Here is a 19514-nt window from a genome sequence, read left to right as displayed (position 1 = left end):
CCACCACTGCTGGGACGTAGCATCCCCAGGCTATTAGTAGCTAACAAGGTGAGCAGCATTCTCTCCTGCTGGGCATGGGGGGGCGGGGGAGGGAGAGAGAAAGAGAGAGAGAATAAAAAAAGACCTTTCAATCACTTCTGCTGTCAGAGCAACAGAAAACTACATGCTCAACCCAGGCTGAAGTGTTTCATTCCTTGTAAAGCGCTGATTTGCAAGGCAGAATGCAAGCTGCCTGCATCTCAATGGAGCTTCGTCGTCCCACACCACCCTACTGACCTGTACAGAGAGCCAAACTTCCCAAAGATCTAACCCACATCCAGTTCTCTGGGCCAACTTACTGACTAACTAGAGTGAGTAAATCTTCATTCACCAACACACATCCTGGGTAGGAGGAAGGAGTCCCAAGTGGAGTCTCATACAGTCACACTTCCCTCTCCTGTCTTTCAGCCAAACTGCAAGCACACAAATAAACAGGGGAACCAAGTGTCACATTTATTCTGTTTTAAGCTCCCTTCTACTGTTTTCAGAGATGTCCTACTAAACAAAATGGAAAGGCCTGTTCATTTTCGCTTGTTCTTTAACAGCAAGGAGACACAAGCTAGTGGGTCAGTTCGATGACTTTATATTACTAACTTTAAAAGCACACATGGGTGGTATCTGGGGGCAGATGTCAGGAAGGTTGCCAGCTGGTAGAGTCTGATCTAGAGCTCTGCATGGGAGTGCTACACCAAACCAGGCTCTGACTTCCTATCGATGTGCCCTGGAAATGCACACTGCCAGTCAGGTCACTGTGGAGATGCACAGTACCTTTTAGGCCTCATACAGAACCCTCCTCTAATATAAAGGCTTGACAAAATTGAGCCCTGGGGACAACTACCAACTTGAACTTAGTTCACGTCACACAGCGCTCTCTAAAACTAGGCTGTGGTGTGCAGAGAAAGAGTATTTCCAGGTATTGAAGAGACAGTTATTCCGGTAACACAGCACTCCCACTCCACCGGTGTAGGTGAGCAAGCGACACGAGGCTTATTGCAAGTGCTCTGAACCTGGGAGTCAGGTCTCAAGAAATGAAGAGACTGAAATGCTAGTAGAAGGGGTGTCAGGGTGGAACGGTTGCATGTGGCTGGTTATTGGCCTCTTTTAGAGAGTCATGTTTTCCAAGCTCTCCCTGTCACTACAAGGGCTGAAAATCTTCTTTAAAAAAAAAGAAAAAAAGAAAAAAAGAAAAGAAAATCATAGACTATCTCATCAAGAAAGACAATTATGAATCCAGAGCCAGAGGCTTGAAGAAAAACAAATGTGCAGAGAGCTAACAACTACTGAAGCATCCCCTGATGCTGGAGATAGTTTAGGCTGGCGCCAGCTCTCCAAGAGCCAGCAGCAAGGCAAGCCCACCATCATTGCCTGGAAGATCTGCTTTTAGCAACCAGCTGGCTCCCAGGGTAGGATTTGTGCTGCAGCAGCTCTGCCCACTCCTGACTCCCACCCCTTCCCTCCCCTCCTTGTACCAGACTCAGATGGTACAGGAACAAGCTGCCTACCACAGGAGGGTGATCACTTGTATGTGTTTTATTTGTAAATGTATGATGGGGTGTTTCAGAGTCAAAAAATACAAAACAGCCACATAGCTGAAAACGTTCAGCTAGGTCCCAAGTCTCAGCAAACCAAATAAAATTTCTACCGCCTGCCCAGCACCGAGCAGTGAGTGGCTCCTTTGTGCACTGCCTGCCGAGCAGCACTGGCTCCCCACCCGAAGCCAGAACAGACAAGGAGCACAGGGCAGGCACTAGCATGGCTTGGAAGCCATGGCTGCCTTGACTTCCCTCTCGCCTTCACTTTTTTTTTTTTTTTTTTTTTTTGCTTGTGATGCTGGTGCAGGGAGCTAAGGAAACAGAAGTCCTGGGAGGAAGTGAGTCAGGAAACCTGTACCGTGTCACAGGGGGAAGCGTGACTCAGAGCACACGGTGCTGCTCCCCAGCACCCTGGAGGAGGTGATAAGATTGTGTAATCCCCAAGATAACTTGCTGCACATCCTAATTCTGCTGATCCTCCCAGGGGAGGGGTGCCTCTGCTGAGTGCTGTACATTAGCTGATTTCTTAGAATAAACTGTGACAGCTCCCTGTGAGCTCACCGTGTGGGAGGGGGGATGCTGGGCTCCCTGCCTGCGCTGTCAGAAGAACGAGGAGCTACAGAAGCACTGAATTTATCAAGAGCACAGCAAAGACCTGGCAAACCTCTTGTTTAGTCTATTTGTTTTTTAAAGACAGAGAATGTAGGGACATAAGTACTTGAAAGCCACAGAGGAACCAACTATAAGGTAGAGGGGAGTACTCAAGAAAGAGAGAATTTGAGAAAGAAGAGGACAAATGTGGTGGTAATAGGAGGGGAAAAGACAGTCTGTGTGGTCAGGACTGGTGAGGGGACAGTTGGGGAGAGACGTACATTAGATACCAGGAGGAAAGAAGCCAAGAGTGTAAGCCAGGCAAGGGAAGCGGGGAGGACAGAGAGAGGATGGAGAAAAGACCATAGGGAGGGTCGCTTAGGAGTCATGAGGAAAGTACAGCGAAAACAAAATGCCCCTGGGTTTGAGAGAGCAAAGACACGTTACACTGTGGGAAAGAGGTTGCCGTGCATTCTGGGTTCTCAGTACGCACCAGAGACAGAGTTTGTGTTTCTGGGTCTCTGTTCATCTGTCTAAGGGCCATTCCTGAAAATCAACCAGAGCCCTAAAGCAGAGGGTAGAACAAGATACAAAAATCACCCTTTTTCAGCCATAGAGGATTGTCCTTGTTTTCTCACCATTAATGCAGGCACGAGCAGCGTTAGCACTCACAAGCTTGGCCTTTTGCCTGTGTCACTACTGGTGCAAAAGGGTCTCAGGACACAAGTAGGCTTCTGGAAACTTCTGCTATACAAGTAAAGCTTTGAGGCACCTCGGGGAGCTTGACGCCAGCTGAACTTCCAAACTCTTCCCTCTGCTCCCCACAAACAAAACCGTGCCTACAAAATTGCTACAAACTACTGAATATGAACAAAGAGAGAAGGAAGTGCTCACTGTCCCAGCGCAAGGCACGGCTGGCACGCCTGCACACCGGGGCACGCACTGCTGCTACACGCAGGCTTTCACAAAAACTTGTCACAGCGTCAGAAAAGGCCCTGTCCTGTCCAACCTCACTACTGCCAAAACCCACTAACAATCACAAACACAGCATGAGTTAGGGACATCCAGGCCCAGTTATACAGAAAATTCACTCCCAAGAAGTACTCCCAACTGAGGGGCATTGAAGATACTGGCTGAGACTCGGAAGACCTAAAGACTATTTCCATTTCTGCCCTGACCTGCCAGCTCTTCTGGGACAAAGCACCGTGCATCCGCGGGCTCTGGGTCCCTTCTCTCCCTTTGTTTGCCTCGCTGGTATTGCATGCGAGCTTCCTGGGCGTTGGCTGCTGGATGCTATATGCCTGTAACACTAAACGCATCTCAGACTGCAAAATGCTAAATGGTTCTGTAATGGAAATAATAACGAGCACTTTTAAGTTTCAAGCCCAGTATTTCTAGGACAAACGTCACAGCTCTCATGACCTATCGGCCCAGGGCTACCGAGCCTGGGAAGAGGAGCTGTGTAGCGGCACTGTGTGCAGGGGAGCAGGCAACCAACACTACAACTTCCGCTAACAAAATAACATTTTTATCATAAAACCCAAATCAAAGGCAATTCTTACTCCTCACCCATGAAAACTCAAGGCTGCTGGAAAACCAATTTGCTGGAAATTTGTGATCGTTATCATGGGTTCAGTGAGCTCCTATACTGTAATTCCTTATTTTACTGTGATCACCCTGTTACTCAGGAACAGGACAACTATATTTTGTTCCTGTAGGCGGTATCCGTAAAGCCACAGTGCAAGGACTGAAACTATTGGTATCATGATTTATAAGCCTGTGTTAGTTATTCTGCCCACTGCAAACACTCACCCATCTTGTGGCCACAGTACAGGATGAAGCTGTGTCCAGCCAAGTGGGTAGATTTTTGTTTAAATGATGTTTTGTGAGCTTGACTCAGCTGCTGACACCTCCTCACCACACAGGATGCCTGCACTCTCTTGCAACGCCTCTGTTTTTCCCTTTGAATCTGCGCTAATAGGAAAGCATCAGGTGGAAGAGTCTCTTTCTCTAGTTACCGTTTTTCAAGATGCTGCCTGGCCTAGATCAGTTCCAAGAACTGAGGCAGTTGAACAAAGAAACTGTTACAGGCTCTGCAGCAGCATGAACATTACTGCTCTGGCAACTTCCCACGCTGTAGCAAGAATCCGCATAAACCAAAACGAGACCACACGCAACAGAAGGGCTGAGCAGCGCATGCAGGGAACTGCCAGCGGCAGCACCTTCAGCACCTCTGCAGACACCAGAGGCGGTGGGCAGCCGCCAGCACCGTGCCGTCACACTTCCCCAGAATACGTGCTCGAGTAGAAAAACCTCCCCACCGCTGTTTATCCAGGCAACTAACCAAACCGCGGTGCCTCCATGGCGGTGGCAAGGGGAAGGCAGGAGATTCAGTTCCGACCCAAGAGGCCACACTCTTGGACAGGATTCAAACACCACAGCCTCTTCTCTGCCTTGCAATACTACAGGTTGCCGACTATGAAGCCTGAAACTTGAACAGCAGTAAATTCCTTCAGTGGAAAGGATGGGGCAAAGTAGAGGCTTGTAAGATCCCAGTGCTTCAGCCTTTCTTCCTTCATCCTCCATGGCAGGAAAAAAATCAGTCACTTCCATGAACCCTGCACAGGTACAAAAATCATCTCACAAAGTCATCTCATTACATGTAGCTACCAGTGCCCCCTCAGAAACAGTGAATTTCACATCCCAGGTTACCCCAACCCCTTCTCATTCTCTCCTCCTCTTGGTGTACTTCGACAGATGCCTATGCTCATGTTCATGGTAGGTTTATTTTCTTTCCCAGATTAAAAGCACTGAGGAGCCAAAATCAGGGGCCAGCCCTCATCAGAGGTCGACTGAGAAAGTAAGGCCCACAGGCTGACCAAAATCAACCTCATGACCTGTGTCAAGTGAGAAGTCTAAGCCAATTTCAGGCACAGAGGGAAAAGAAGCGATTTTCTTTCTCTCCTGAATAAAGAAATCAAAAGACATTGAAAGAGAAAAACCTTTGGACTACCTATCTTCGGCTAATTGCAACCATGGAAATAGCAATAGAAATGCCTACATCTGCTATGTTTTGGTCACCTTAAGCTGTTTTCTGGATATCACCAGATTCATCACAGCCATCAGACTCAGATAAATTTGGCAGTGGAGCTACGGCTGTGACAGTCACAGCTGTGGAATAACAAGCTTTGAGTCAGCCTGAAGAAAGAAGCAAATAAGGTAGTGCGTGGCCTTTTAAAGGTCCCTTCCAACCCAAAGATTCTACGATTCTGTGATTCTATGATTACCAGTGACCCAGTAATAGTTTGTGTTTCCAGACATCGCTCTGTTGGGGGACTCCACAGGCATTAATAAACCCTCACGATCCCCAAACGAACCACAGTATTAGTAATCCTATAGTACACATAGGGGAAACTGAGGCATCAGACAACAAGTGTTTGGCCCCAATCATAGAGCAAGAAACAGAATCCAAATTACAAGATAATGAACTATGAACTCCTCCTCTCCCTATCTGTAACACAAATGCAGACCCCCATATAAGTAATTTCATTTAACTGACTGGAATTTACCCTATGGCATGCATAGTCTTTATATGTCTCTAAAAGCACATTATCACACATTTTGTGCATCAGTACATAGCACCATGCTGTAACTACCCTTTCAAGATATATCTTAACCAGGACAATTTTGGAGGCATCTATGGCTGGGAAGTTCTTTGCACCCCAAAAGGCATGTTCTTACTGAAGTGTAGAGCCTGGGGAGGACATGGACACCAGAGTGGTCTGCCTGGCTGAACAGCTGCTCACACTTCAATTCTGCTAGGCAGGATAAAAAAATACAAGGTGGTTCTAGAATAAATCTAGTGAACTTGAGTTACATCAGGGATACATTTGGCTGATGATGTGACATTGTATTTCAGAGTGGCTTCCAGACACACGGCCCCAGTGAATGAAAAAAGCCTTTGTCCCTTTCTAAAAGATCACATGAAAGGCCTTTGTAGCCTCTCTTGGTGCAGTGAGGATTAATTCAGAGTAGCGAACAAGAGGGATGAAGATCAGCTCATCTTTTCCATTCAAGCAGAGCCTGCTACAGAAAATGCTGTTTTCTCGATGCTTGGTGTCTCAGTGATTTCCAGGAACAGTGAGCTAAACTCAGCTGCTCTTCCCAGCACCAGCTGAGGGGGCGGCAGGGGATGGAACACAGCCCTGTTCTTGGAAGGCAGGAAAAAATAAGGCTCTGGCAGAGCTGTGCAAATTCTCCTCTCTCCCTCCTCCTCTCCCCAGAAGCCTCTTTCAGCATCTCTAATTCCTCATGGTACCGCCGGGTTGGTTTTTCCTTTTATCAAATAAACACAAGAGCAATGCAAGAAAAATGCAGGGAATTCTCAAGGGGAGAGAGGTTAAGTTAATCAAATAAATAAATTATAAGCTCATCTCTGAGAGCTCCCACATGCCCCATGATTTTGCTCAGTTTAGTGCACGACCTACTGTATTTCTTAACATTTTCCTATTAGATAAACACAGAAAGCTATAGAACCATCCAGCTCATGGAACTATTTTTGGCTGCTTTATCTTCATGCAATACAAATTCCAAGGGATGATTGGATATTTGGACTTCTCCCAGCCTGGCTGACTGTGAAGGGAGCAGACAGTAACCTCATTGCTATTCTTCTGTGGAAACAAACATCTTTTAGAGATGACAAGTATCTGGCTTGTAGGTACAGTACTCTGAATGAGATTCATGGAAATAGAGCAGTCGCCAGCTGCGAGGAATGTGAGGATAGCCTCGAGGCACACAAAAAAGGAAAACAGGAATCAGACTGAGTTTGTTTCACCGTTCCCTACAAGCTGCCCTTGAAATACAAGGCAGCAGCACTGAGCTGTGAATAGAGGGAGAAACCCTGCTGCAAAGTCTGCAGCCACCAGCGCAGCTGGATGAGAATTCGCACCAACTTTTATACAGACTCAAGTCTGGCCCTGCTGAAAAATAAAAGAAAGCCTCTGACATCTGTGTTCATAGGCCTCAATTGAGCACCCGGCAAACCGGCTCCCTTGTCAGGCGCTTTGGCCAACAGACCTGGGAATGAACGGGCCACACGGCAGCTCAGCCTAACAACTGGTCACCCCAGGACAGGGCCACGGCACGCTGCCACGGCGGCGCTGCAGGAGAAGCTGTTCTCCGAGATAGACAGTAGCTGTTCAGCAGATAAAACTTCAGCAGATAAAACTTCTGTCTCCAACACAATCAGTCTCTCACCTATTACACATGTTCCATGCACTTAAAATGCTGTGGTTTTCTGGGTTTTTTGGGTTTTTTTTTTTTTTCCTTCACCTTCTGGACAGAAGAAAAATGCAAACTTGCATGGTTACATGGGACTCTGACGTTCCCTGCAATGCCAAGGCCATACGCACATGTTTAGAAGACAAGCAGACTTCATCGTTATCTTTCAATGATTTCAGGGCTATAAAAAAGGAAACCACCCAGGGAATAGCACAGAAAGCGTTGTGGAGTCAGCAGCAAACTACAAGACCAGTTTACAGGTTACTGAACATTTTCCACTTGATGGTTTTAGGCTCTCAGACACCAGCTAAGAGATTGAAGCACTCTGCTTTCCCTCCGGGACTTCTGAACTCCACCAGCATGACACACCATTTATCTCTGCTACCTTCAATTACAAGCAGGAAGGAAAGAGTTGGGCACTGGGCTCATTTTCAGCTGTGCGAAACTGTGATGACCCAGCTACTTGCCTATAAATCAATGTAGATGTGCTGGTTTACACTCTGTGAGAAATTGGTTCATTAGCTAGAATTAAAGAGGCCCAAGCCACACCATTTAAATTTGAACAGTGCTCTTGAACACCCTGTTCAGTCCAGGAACTGGGATTTGCTTGGTGGCTTACTATATTTAGCATACAGTAATGTAACTGAAGCAACAAAATTAGGCCCACAAATAGACCGGTTTCTCAGTACTTTATCAAGAGCCTTTTCCTAGAACTGCAGAGGGCTGAAATTAAAAGAAAGGAATGTGTGGTAATCAGCCCCATGGAGGCAGAAGGAAACCACCATGACTTTAAACTCCAAACACACGTTCTGGCCAGCTGAATGTACCCTTGTTTAAATTAAATGTGGCTCCACAGTGACCTAGGCCAGGGGCTGCACGAAACACTTCAGAGTGTGTGGCCCACGTACAAGGAATTACTGCGCAGATACAACTCTGACGGTCTGGCAATTCACTGTATAATAAGAATGTCCTCAGACCCCTATCCTTAACAGATGAAGGAAATGACAGGTCTGAGGTACCTCTGCAATAATGCTAACCTGTTTCTGTCAGCAGCTTTGGTGATCCGCAACAGGTATAGAAAGGAGCGAGACAAATCCAGTGTACAAGCTGCAAAATGCATAGAACAGGCAGCGATCACACTGCAGCAGCACTCAACAACAAAGCGAGGAAACAAGGCAGGAGCCCGCGGCACTGCAATTATTCAAATTCACCCTTAATAGGTCTTACAAGATCAACTAGAAGACTCAATTTTCTGTCCTTCTTAAGCTTCTAATTTTAATTGGGAGGCTGAATAGGAGAATTAAATTTAAAAAAATAAAATCTTTTCTCTGTCACCAGTTTTCATATTACGATTAAGAAAATCCCCTCTTCTCATTCTAACCTAACAACAAGAATAGGCAAAGAAGATATTCTGTAAGCAGAAACCTAGTCATATATTTAAGAAGTGTTGAAATGCTTCAGAAACTGTCGAAGTTTGCAGCTGACAGTGAATGAAAGGGAGCTTCATTTTTATGTATTTCTATAATACCAGTATCACAAGCCTCACAGTGCCAGTTAGGAGATGCAAAGACATGAATGCAGAGCTAAGTCAGAGGAAGAAAGATCTTTTTAATCATATTTTTGAGCCGTATTTTCTAGCTTTGGCAATACCCTTGAAGTCAGTTGTACCTCTCCATCTACTGTCTGCAACTGTTCTGCAAACAGATGGAACAGCCTGTCATGCACAGAGCATGCTTCCAGAAACGTCCTCCAAACAGCTTTTGCCAACGTTTTAGGATTGACTTTACTTCCCACATGCAGAAGCTACTGACTTCCCTTGGCAAATTTTTCCTGCGTAATGATCTCCACTGGAGCAGGACAGACGAGGTAGAAAGATTAAGAGCTCCCCTGCAATGGTTTCACATACTGCAGTCCCACCGCCGCTATTGCTGGAGGCAGAAGGTGAGGGCAGAGCAGGGAAAGTGAGAAAGTAAGCAGAGAAATAGAATATGGGAACCAGTCGACAGTTGCATAAATTTAAGTCAGCCATCATGCCTTTGACTCACCCCGAAGCAAGACAGCTGAGAAGGAAGGGCCCAGCTCGCTCCCCTCCCTGCCCTCACCCTGCAGCAGAAAAGCAACGCTGGGCTCTAAAGCTGAATCTAAAAATCACTCATTCCAAGCTCCAGACACTAAGAATTGATTATGTAAAGCTGCATCAGGGGAAGTGTTTCCTCTATAGAATCATAGAATGGTTTGGGTTGGAAGGGACCTTTAAAGGTCATCTAGTCCAATCCCCTTGCAGTGAGCAGGAACACCTTCAACTGCATCAGGTGAGCCCCGTTCAACAGGGGCCCCGTATGGTGCAGATCTTTTTCAATGCAGGTCTACAAAATATTATAGCATAATTAAGCTTCCATGAATGTTAATAATTTAATTTGCAATTCCATTTCTTAGTTCCATTCTTTCCATTAATCTAATAATTAATATTGATTTCACATCATCATTAAAGATACCAGCTTGACAGTAGGAACAAAAGATTAGGTCGAGAATCTTATTTGTAGTGAATGACGACGAACAACGTCATGTGCAAACTGCAAAGTGTGAAAGTGCAGAAACTGGCTGCCCCAACCTCCAAGTTAACCTCACAACACAAAAGCCTCTCTGATATTCACAGATACTATCATTTCCTAGAAGAAAAACAATAATAAATCTTTTACTCTTAAATTACGAAACACTCACTGGAGACACAAGTACATTTGAAAAATACATGTCAAATGCAATTCAGGGAAACACACTCCAGTGTTTTAAGAAAAGCCAAGTTACCTTCCTGTCAAGGCAACGTGAAGGAAGTAGAAGTGGAATTGCCACCTCTGCTGTTGTGGTGAACCCCTTCAAGCTGAGGACAGCAAAGCTGTAATGGGGGTAAATGGGAAGCTGTGAGACAAAGCTGATGGGGAGGTGGGGGACTGTGCAGACGTATAGACAATAAATATCTTTTATCATACAATTCAAAGCAGAATCAGCATGTGAACTAATTTAATGCTTCACCCTTGGCCTTGCCTTCTTTTTCTCCCCAAAAGCATGCTGTTCCCTTGAACAGGCTTTTCCTTACTGCTGCATGCTTTTGCAGCAAGGAGCTCAGAGGCACTAGCTAGTAAGAGGCACTCAGGCATGTCTTTCCATATCTTTGAAGAGCTTCCTTGGGCAATATCTCACACTTTTCTGCTCCAGTTTGTTACACAAGGAGCAGTCTGGGCTTTCACATCTCATCCAGGCCTTGAGCCCACAGCGGGCAAGCCCCTGTTAGTGCCCCAGTGGAGACACGGCCAGCACATAGAAAGATCTTCCTATAGTTAATCTTCTAAATCCTCCTTTTTTAGAGTGGATAAAAAGGTGGGAAAATTCCCTCGGCTCACAGGAATGCTGTCCACAGAGCATCTGAGCCCTGCAGCTGGACAGTGTCATGGCAAGCACAAAAGCTCAACAGTGAGCACACCTTTTCTTTAGCAGGGAGGCTGGAAGCTGTACAGGCTCCATGCTTACTTCCTAGCCCATCCATCCAAAGAGGAATTAACGTGTCACCATCTGCATCCTCATTCAGAACACTTCCAAAGGAAATTAATTCATAAATAAGCAGGAGCTTAATGCACCGGTGGACAGAATATCCAAGAATAACCAGCATGCTACCACCTCCCACTGCCAGTTAATCCAAAATTGATGCTGCTTTGGGGGATGATGGCTTTGAACCTCAGCCAGCTCAATTCCCTCTCAAACCAACAGCACTTTGCGGCCTTTTTGAACCCAGAGCCTTTTTTAAATTTTGATTCAGTGGCTCTGAACAAGTTATTCCTGAAGAAGTTGAAGTGTCATTCTGTCCTGTAAGAGTCACCAGAGGCCTTAAATCCAGCAGGTACACAAAGGGATCATTTCCCTCAGGGCTTGTCCTTAAGACCACGGAGAAAGAAGGAGCTGGAGAAGAAGTCCTTCACTCTAAACTCCCCATATGATGATTTTGTTTGATTAACCCATTTTCCCTTTTGGCATATTGAAGCTCCAGCCAAAAACCAATGTCCTGGATTTGCCCAGTATTAAAATTGGCATCTGCAAACCACCTATCTTCTTAGCACCTCCGCTGGGACTCTTGCCTGCAAGTTATCTGAACATGTACTTTCTAAAATTCTTATTACTAGTCAGTGTTTTATAACATTTTTTTCTTGAGGCCTCACAATTTAGAAATTAATTCATTATCCTCCTGTGATTCTAGCATATTATTCTGTTGTCATCCAAACACAGATCAGAAATCCTTCTAAATGCTTCTACTTATTTTCATCATCATTAACAATTGCACCATTTCCATTTCAAAGAGGCCTTACATAATTCATTTTCTGTTTCAAGCAGAATGTTTAAATACTTTATCGTCCTTGAAGATAGCAGCCAAGGATAATTTTACATTTTCCTTTTAATTTCCAGTTTTCTGCACTTCATTTCTAATTTGTATTAACTGTGCCCCATTCTCCCTCCCCTTCCACACTGCTTTTACGTTTTTGTTCCTAATGCTGTCTTTACCACTGAACAATGATCAGTTTTTATGAAGATGCTTCTTTCCTGAGGGCAGAATCACAGTTCTTTGCCATATAATGCACCGTTCTTAAATAATACCTAATTCTAATACCTCTTCCTATAAAACACCCTCAAGTTTAACTCAAAAAGTCTTTTAACTTTGGGTAAATTACATGTTACATTACTAGTTGGGAAAGTCTTTTTATTTAGTTTATCTTTAACAAGGTCATAGTCAAGCAGATACTACCAACTTCCAATCCAGCTCTGAAATCCTTTGCTCCCAGATGTGCTGGGTCTGTTAAAACACTATTCAGTGGTTTCTGGAAGGCCACCCAGCACATAAATCCTTCCACTCTGAGAGGCTGCACCTGCTGATTCATATAACCATCATGCACTTATCTTCTCTGGATGCAGATTCCTGGACCCCAGTTGCACCACAGCCACCGAGTCACTGTGGCAGCAGGGACTAACATGCACCTCCACCCCCACCACCAGGTGAGAACATTTCTGCTCTCCTTGGCATGCAGAGCTGCTGCTTCGACTGGGTGCTGGGCTTAGAGTTAGACCTTTAAAAAGTGTTCCCACAACGGGTGTGAAAGAAAGGGAAGTAAATATCATGGCTGGAAAATATCAGAGAGGGACACAGTAAGAGCTGGAGTTCTGCGCAGTGCTGATCATGATGATGCAGGCTGGCAGCAGGGATTGAGACCCTACTGCTCCTGGGGGACTCCAGCGCGGACAAAAGGAAAGGCAAGGGAAGAGATCATCAGTGAAAGGAGCAGAAATATCGGGTCTCTCTTTTAGGGCAGAACCCTCCTAAGTGGAACACAGAGGGGAAAAATAAGAATGGAAAAGGGTCAGATGAACAACTGCAGTTACTGAAAGCTTTTAACTTCTAGGACCACAGATACCTCATGCCACCCACGAAGAAATTGTTGCTTTCTAAGCATTTGGTCAAACTGCTCCCTCTGGGCAACTTCACTGAACCATCCTGTGCAAAGCCAAAGACAAACCCCCTCGAGTGGCCAGCCCCAGCTGCGCAAGACACCTCCAGCAGGCTGAAGTCAGGCCCATCAAGCCTTCTGCCCAGGAAACTGGGGTTTGCACTAAATCTCACTGTGGGAACACTTCTGGCCCCAACCCAAACAAATACTGGCCTATACCTCTTGCTAATACTCCTAGGTCAGAGCATGAAATGATTCTTCAAAGTTCTTCTTTGAAGAATGGCATTTTCTGGTCTTGGGAAAGGGTGGAAAGAGGCAGAAAAAAACCCTGTGTCTGGAATGTCACCGGACAAATTAGTGGTTTGATCTTAAAGAAGTCCAGGTACTTGGTGTGTTCAGAACTAACCACAAAAATCAGGGTAGCTTAAAAATTGTCCCCCAATATTGCCAAACAGGAACAATGCTATGATCCAGCCAAATCCTTACCCACATCTGACAGTGCCCAAGACTTCAAAGGGAAGTAAAAAACAAACAAACAAACAAAAATCCATTATGTAGGATTAAGGAAGAGGTTCTTTTGAAGGCTTGTCCTGTGCTGGGAGTTTGACTCTTCTGTTTTCCCCAGCCTTCTCTCTCCCATATTCATTTTTTTTTGCACAAGAATTCCCAAGAAAAGATCCTGAAGAATATAGCAAAGATCACAGAATACACCCATTTGCTGTAAACTACCATGGAGCAGGCTCAGACTTAAAGGTAAAGACAGTTGCCAGTGGCTAAACAAAGGCTCTCAGCCTTCTCACTACACGACCAGCCACTAAGAAGCGAGTGCTACATCAAGCATCAGAGCCATTCAATACGTCTGTCATAATATAACTGAGGTTGGAAGGGATCTCTGGGTTTCATTTAGTCCATCAAGTTAGCTCAAAGCAGGGATAACCTCCAAGTTAGACCAGGTTGCTCAGGTCTTTGTCCATATGAGTTCTGACACACTGGGTCTGCAACTAGTTAGGATGCAAAATATATATACACATAAATATTTGTATATTTATATTTATATAAATAGAACAAATACTGGAATAAGCTGCTGCATTTGCAAATAGGCTTTTCCCATGTGTAAAGTGAAAGTATTGCTACAAATCAGGACAATTGTTTAACCACAATTCTTGAAAGCCAAACTGGTGTTTATTCTTGGATGTGGAGACCAGCCTACCAGCAGGGAGAACAGCCAAGGGCTCCCTGATGACCCTCTAAGCTTCCTTAAGTGGTTTCCAAACGGTACACGACACTCACAGGCAATCCATGCAATAATATAGCATCAAATAAAATTGAAAGTTTATCTTTTCAATGCTAGATACATTTGAGTTACAGAAACAGCACAAAGCCACTAAAGAATTATCTCAGATTAACATACTACACAATCACATTTCTTTTAAAACCTGTTCAGCTCCATCCCATACAATACAAATGCAGAACTGTTCTAAACTCTGACTAAATCTGCTACCGTCCTGATATGTCTGGTTTTCAATATTTTTTAACTAAAGAACTAAGTGGAGAAATAAACCCACATTTGGCAACACTGTAGTCAGACTCTAAACTATCAAAACCATGGATGCCAAGAGATAAGACTTTCCTTTGGGAATTCAATTCTCTGCACTAAGTACAGTATTATGTACAGCAGAAGATAAAGCATCCAGTCCCCTCTTCACACAGTTCACCCAGGTATGTTCGGTGGATGCAGTACACATTCACTCACAGGCAAAGTACATCCTACAGTATGTATGCCCTGCAGTCATTATCCGTAGCTTCCTATCAGCACTTCAGTTCAAATCTTCCAGTTCTTTTGAGATGTCATTTAGCGCCACAAGTTATCAGAACATCATTTTTCTCTGGCTTGGTTGCCTACATTATCAAAGGTAACCTTAAAAGGACAAAAAAGAAAATGGGGAAAAATATTGCTCTACTCTACCTTGGGAAGCAAGGATCTACCAAGCATAATACCTGACAAGTAGCTTTACGAAGAGTAAATAAGGTTTACTTCACCTCAAAATACCCGAGATATTCACCCTGTGGTACTGTGAAGCTGCAGGTGTTCTTTTGAGGAGCCTGCTTTGCAATGTACTGATCTTCGCTCAAACACTGTTCTTGAGATTTTTCATCTATGCAGCAGAGGCTGTAAAGAGGTCAGCAATCTGATAGGGATTATCTGGAAAGACCTGGTCTTGCCCTGTGACAACAGAGATGGACTCTCCTGACTTATTTTCTGTAATTCTTTAATGCTTTACTAAATATAATTGCTTGTCTGTCTTTTATGAAAATATTTAAGTTGCCCTCACTGCAATCTTTAAATTGCTTGAACGCAGACAGACTCAAAAAGCTGTTACGACCTTTGCATTAGAGCATTAGTGCCTATCCACTGTTTTTATTTCAATTCTGTGCTGGAGTCAGCTCACCTGTATAGACCTAATAAAGCTGTTACAGAACAAAACAGCCCTAGAAAATCAGGAAAGGGCAACGTGGCTTGATTTATTTTGAAGGTTTGTTCACTCACCACTGTCTTTTCCACTTACAAATTGTATTTAACCCAAACCTGCACTGTTTCGACACTTCAGCAATTCATTTAAGTCATTATTAACACAATGCAGTTTACAAGGGATACATTTCTGGCACTCAGTGGTTAGTGTCTCTCAGCAATGGACTGACCTCCTAAGTTAATCTTATCTCAAGGGCTCTGTGTAAAACCCACAGAGGAACATGTTTCAGCTGGATCCACCTGTTGCAGGGAAACTCTGCCAAAGTGAAGAGGTAAAGAGATCATCTCAATATGTTTATGAACACGTATGCCAGTGGTTCCTAAGCTGTGGTACTAGAATCACTGAAGGAGGAACTAAGCAGGTCACAGGGCAGACATCTCCATGAGCACAGGTAAAGCTGACGGAGATGGGGTTTGGTAAATGAAAGGGTGCAGTGCGGGTCTTGACTCAGGACAGGGAGGATGGGTCCCTCTGAGAAGGAAGACAGTAGGTTAAGATTAGAAAAGTATATGACAGGAGGATGCAAACAGGAAACTGGAGGCACACCTTCCTACACACATGAAATGGCACATTTCCAGCGGCCACCGTCTTATGATCTCCCCTTGACTCCAGTACTGATAATGATGGCTGTTGCTAACACCTATGGTTGCTATTGCTGCTGCCTGTGCATTAGAGCAACACAAATCTGGGAACCCCTGGCACAGGTTACAACCACAGGCTGAATTCCTCTTTGATATCACTTAAGGCAATATGAGTTCTGCGAAACTGTTGCCACATGTTCTCTCCATGATGTGCTGCTTAACAAGCAGCTCTTATTTTGTGCTGCCTTCAGTGTCAGAGTGATTTCAGTGCATGGTCCCATATTCAATGCTTTGCAGCCGAGCGGCTTGGAGCTGGGTAACTGTGGCAATACCAGTGTCTATGAAGACAGCTGTATGATCTTCTAGCTACCTATGAACAGAAACAATAGTACTCAGGGCTGTTCCCATCTATTGGAAATGTCCACCTACGCAACAAAAACACCATGAGGAATGCTTATGTCATTTGGGTCTCACTTAACCTCTCTTACCTGAGACAAGACAAGCCTGTCCCAAAGCCTTAAAAAAAACCCAAAGCCCTTCATTTCTGAGACTCTGATGACAGTGTGGGTTTAGCAAGGAACGACCACTTAGGTCAAGTTAGCTGGCTGACACATTACCCGTGATTTGTCCTTACTTGCCGTGCTACCAGTCTGTAAGACACGAAAGGGCTGTTGTCACCACTGGTCAGATTCACCACAATATCACAAGGCATCTTCCCTTTCCCCTCACCTGCCACGACTTAGTTACAGAGCACAGAGGTCTCCAAGAATGAAACACTACTAACTGTGATCAGGGGATTCTGTGCTGTTGCCCAGAGTAAAAAGCAGTCTTTGTGGATAAGTTTTTCTACATCAGCACCCTGACCCTTCATCCAGGAGAAAGGCAATTATTTTCAAAGCTTTGTTACACTCCCTTCCGTGCAGAGGGAACTCGGAGGAGGAGGAGGTGGTATGAGAATGCTTGCCATAATGGGAAACCTCTCTGAGGAAACCAAAGAGCTTTTGTCATTCTTTCTGGAGCCTGTCTTGTTCTCTTCTGAGTAACTGGGTCTGATGAGCTTCAAGATGTGCTGCATAGTCTCCTACTTACCCAAGCTTTCAGGAAGGAGAATTCAGGGAAGAAAAAGCAGTTTATGAGAAAAGGTGGGTTTTGTGGAATCTTATCTAGCCGCAGCCTTTAGGGTATATGACTATTTACTTTGGCTCTAGCTATACTTTTAGCTTTCAGCAATGACAGCTACAGGCCTTTTTTTAATTCAGAATTACTCAATGCTAACTGAAATAAGTTTTAACTTGAAATGCTAACTGACTTGCAAGAGAGGGAAGATTTGTTAAGCAGCATTCGCTAACCAATCCTGAGAAGTCAGGCTAAAGCCAAAAGGCCCATTTCTTCAGCTTGTCACACATCGATCCATCCTGTTCACACGGAGTGTTCTGCAGCCTTGAGAGCTGCAGCTACTTCTAAAAGTTCTTCGTGTGAACTTTTGTTCATGAGATATTTACATCACCGTTTACCAGATACCCAAGGGTAGTACAGCTTAAACATATAAACTCCATCCTCAAATGAACATTACGCTTTCATTTTTTACTTATACACATACGCACAGAATTTGTTAAAGAGATTTTTGAGAACTGGGAGAGGGAGAAGATTTATTAAACGTAAGCTGATTATTTTTTTTCCCAGCCAAAAAATCCCAGACAGTCACATGTAAGTGCTCTAAATTTAAAAAAAAAAAAAAAAAAAAAAACAAACCAAAACAATTAGCATTCGGTCAGATTAGCTTTTACCACTTGTTGCTAACTCCTGGCTCCTCAGCCAACCAAACACAATCAACAACTGCTATTCATCTGATATTATAATATAACATCAGTATCTTGTGGGTTTCGTGATGCTTTGCTGCTACCTTGAATCCTCCTGTGCACAGAAACAGTGCTTTGGAAGGAAGGTCTGTGTTTGCTCCACACCTCTTTACTTCATTGTCATACAGAGAGGAAAAAGACCTGAAGGAAGCCTGTTCACTAAACCCATTATAAAAAACACAGACACAGAACAAAGCAAGAGACAACAGCCAAAGACAACTGCTCTGGCACACAGCATAAGGGGACGGAAGAGCCTTGGGCATCCTCCCTCTCTTGTCCCTTGCATGATATTCCCTTATTTTTAAGACACTCCTAGGAGTCCCCTTCCAGCAAGCCCCAACTCAGAAAGCAGCATGTAGGGCAGGAGCTGCGTATCCACCATACATTACATTAGAGACACTCTCAGCAATTTCCACCTGCCAGAGCTCACTCCAAGCGCTGTTTTTCCTTTGGTTAGTAGCCCAAGGTATCTTCGGCCCGCTGGGCCCATCAGAATAGAAAAGGCATAAAAGAGTGTCATTGTCTCTCCCCGGCACTGCAGGTTTTACACTGTTACCACAGGGCACAAAGCACGACGCTGATCATGTAAGGATCTTAAAGCAGGCAAGTGACTTACCATGAGTGAAATTCACAGCTGATAGAGGATTCTGCCCAGACTGGTGCACGACTTGGCTCCATTCACGCCATTGAAACTGGTTTAAAGAAAGCAAAAAATAGGTAATCTCACTCTTTGGGAATATCTTCTTCCAGGAAAAACTAATTCACTAAACAACACATCAGACTTTTTTTTTTTTTTTTTAAACTAATCATCACAAGACTAATATAGGCCCTTGCTGCCTATATTGATTCAGCTAAATGCAGACATCTAACTAAAATTCTTAGAACACAAGCTTCTTCGAGGGTCAGTGATGACAGAAAGATACATTCCACCTGAATTTGACTTACACTTATTTGTCAGTGCCCAGATTGCTCGCATTTCTTAGGTTGTAAGCTCATATTCTATGACTCTACCAAGTTTATTCTGCTGTCCCTTCAAGGATAGGAGGCAAAGGGCTTGATCCACCTGGTCTGTTAGTCAAAAAATCTTTTTAACCCTCTTCCTGCTCCTTTCTTCATGGCAGCTGAGCCCATTTTCAGCAGCTCCTTGTTCGCTGCCTGCTTCTGCATTTTCTAGAACTCATAAATCTCCCTGGACTGGGAGGGGCCACTTACATGGCAATTTGCTATATGATATGGACAATGGCTACTGCCCCATTTGGAAATCCAGCACACACTTTTCTTGCTTCTTCCTCAAAGTGGAAAGAATGAAATGCTTGTTCCTGGGTAAGGCAGCAGCTCCTGACTTTGCAGGAACTCAATGGGAACCAGGAACTGCCGCCACCCCAAAGGTGAGAACCTGCTGATGTGCTGTGAAGAAAGAGTTGCAGTGCTTCTGGAACCATACCCCCAAGTTTCCCTTCCCTTCATTCTGTCCCTGCTGTGCCTGATGAAATCCTAAGAGGATAAACTGTACTTGGCAACTTCCCAAGCAGTGTGAAGAACGGACTCCTCCCGCTCAGAGCTGTGGTTCCCACTCGCTGGCACACTGAGAGAAGCCGTACGGTTCACTGGCAGG

The sequence above is a fragment of the Phaethon aethereus genome, assembly GCF_964289735.1.
Source record: "Phaethon aethereus genome assembly, chromosome: 11".
Taxonomy (NCBI): Eukaryota; Metazoa; Chordata; class Aves; order Phaethontiformes; family Phaethontidae; genus Phaethon; species Phaethon aethereus.
The sequence above is the reverse complement of the archived record's forward strand: the minus strand, read 5'-3'. Positions refer to the sequence as shown.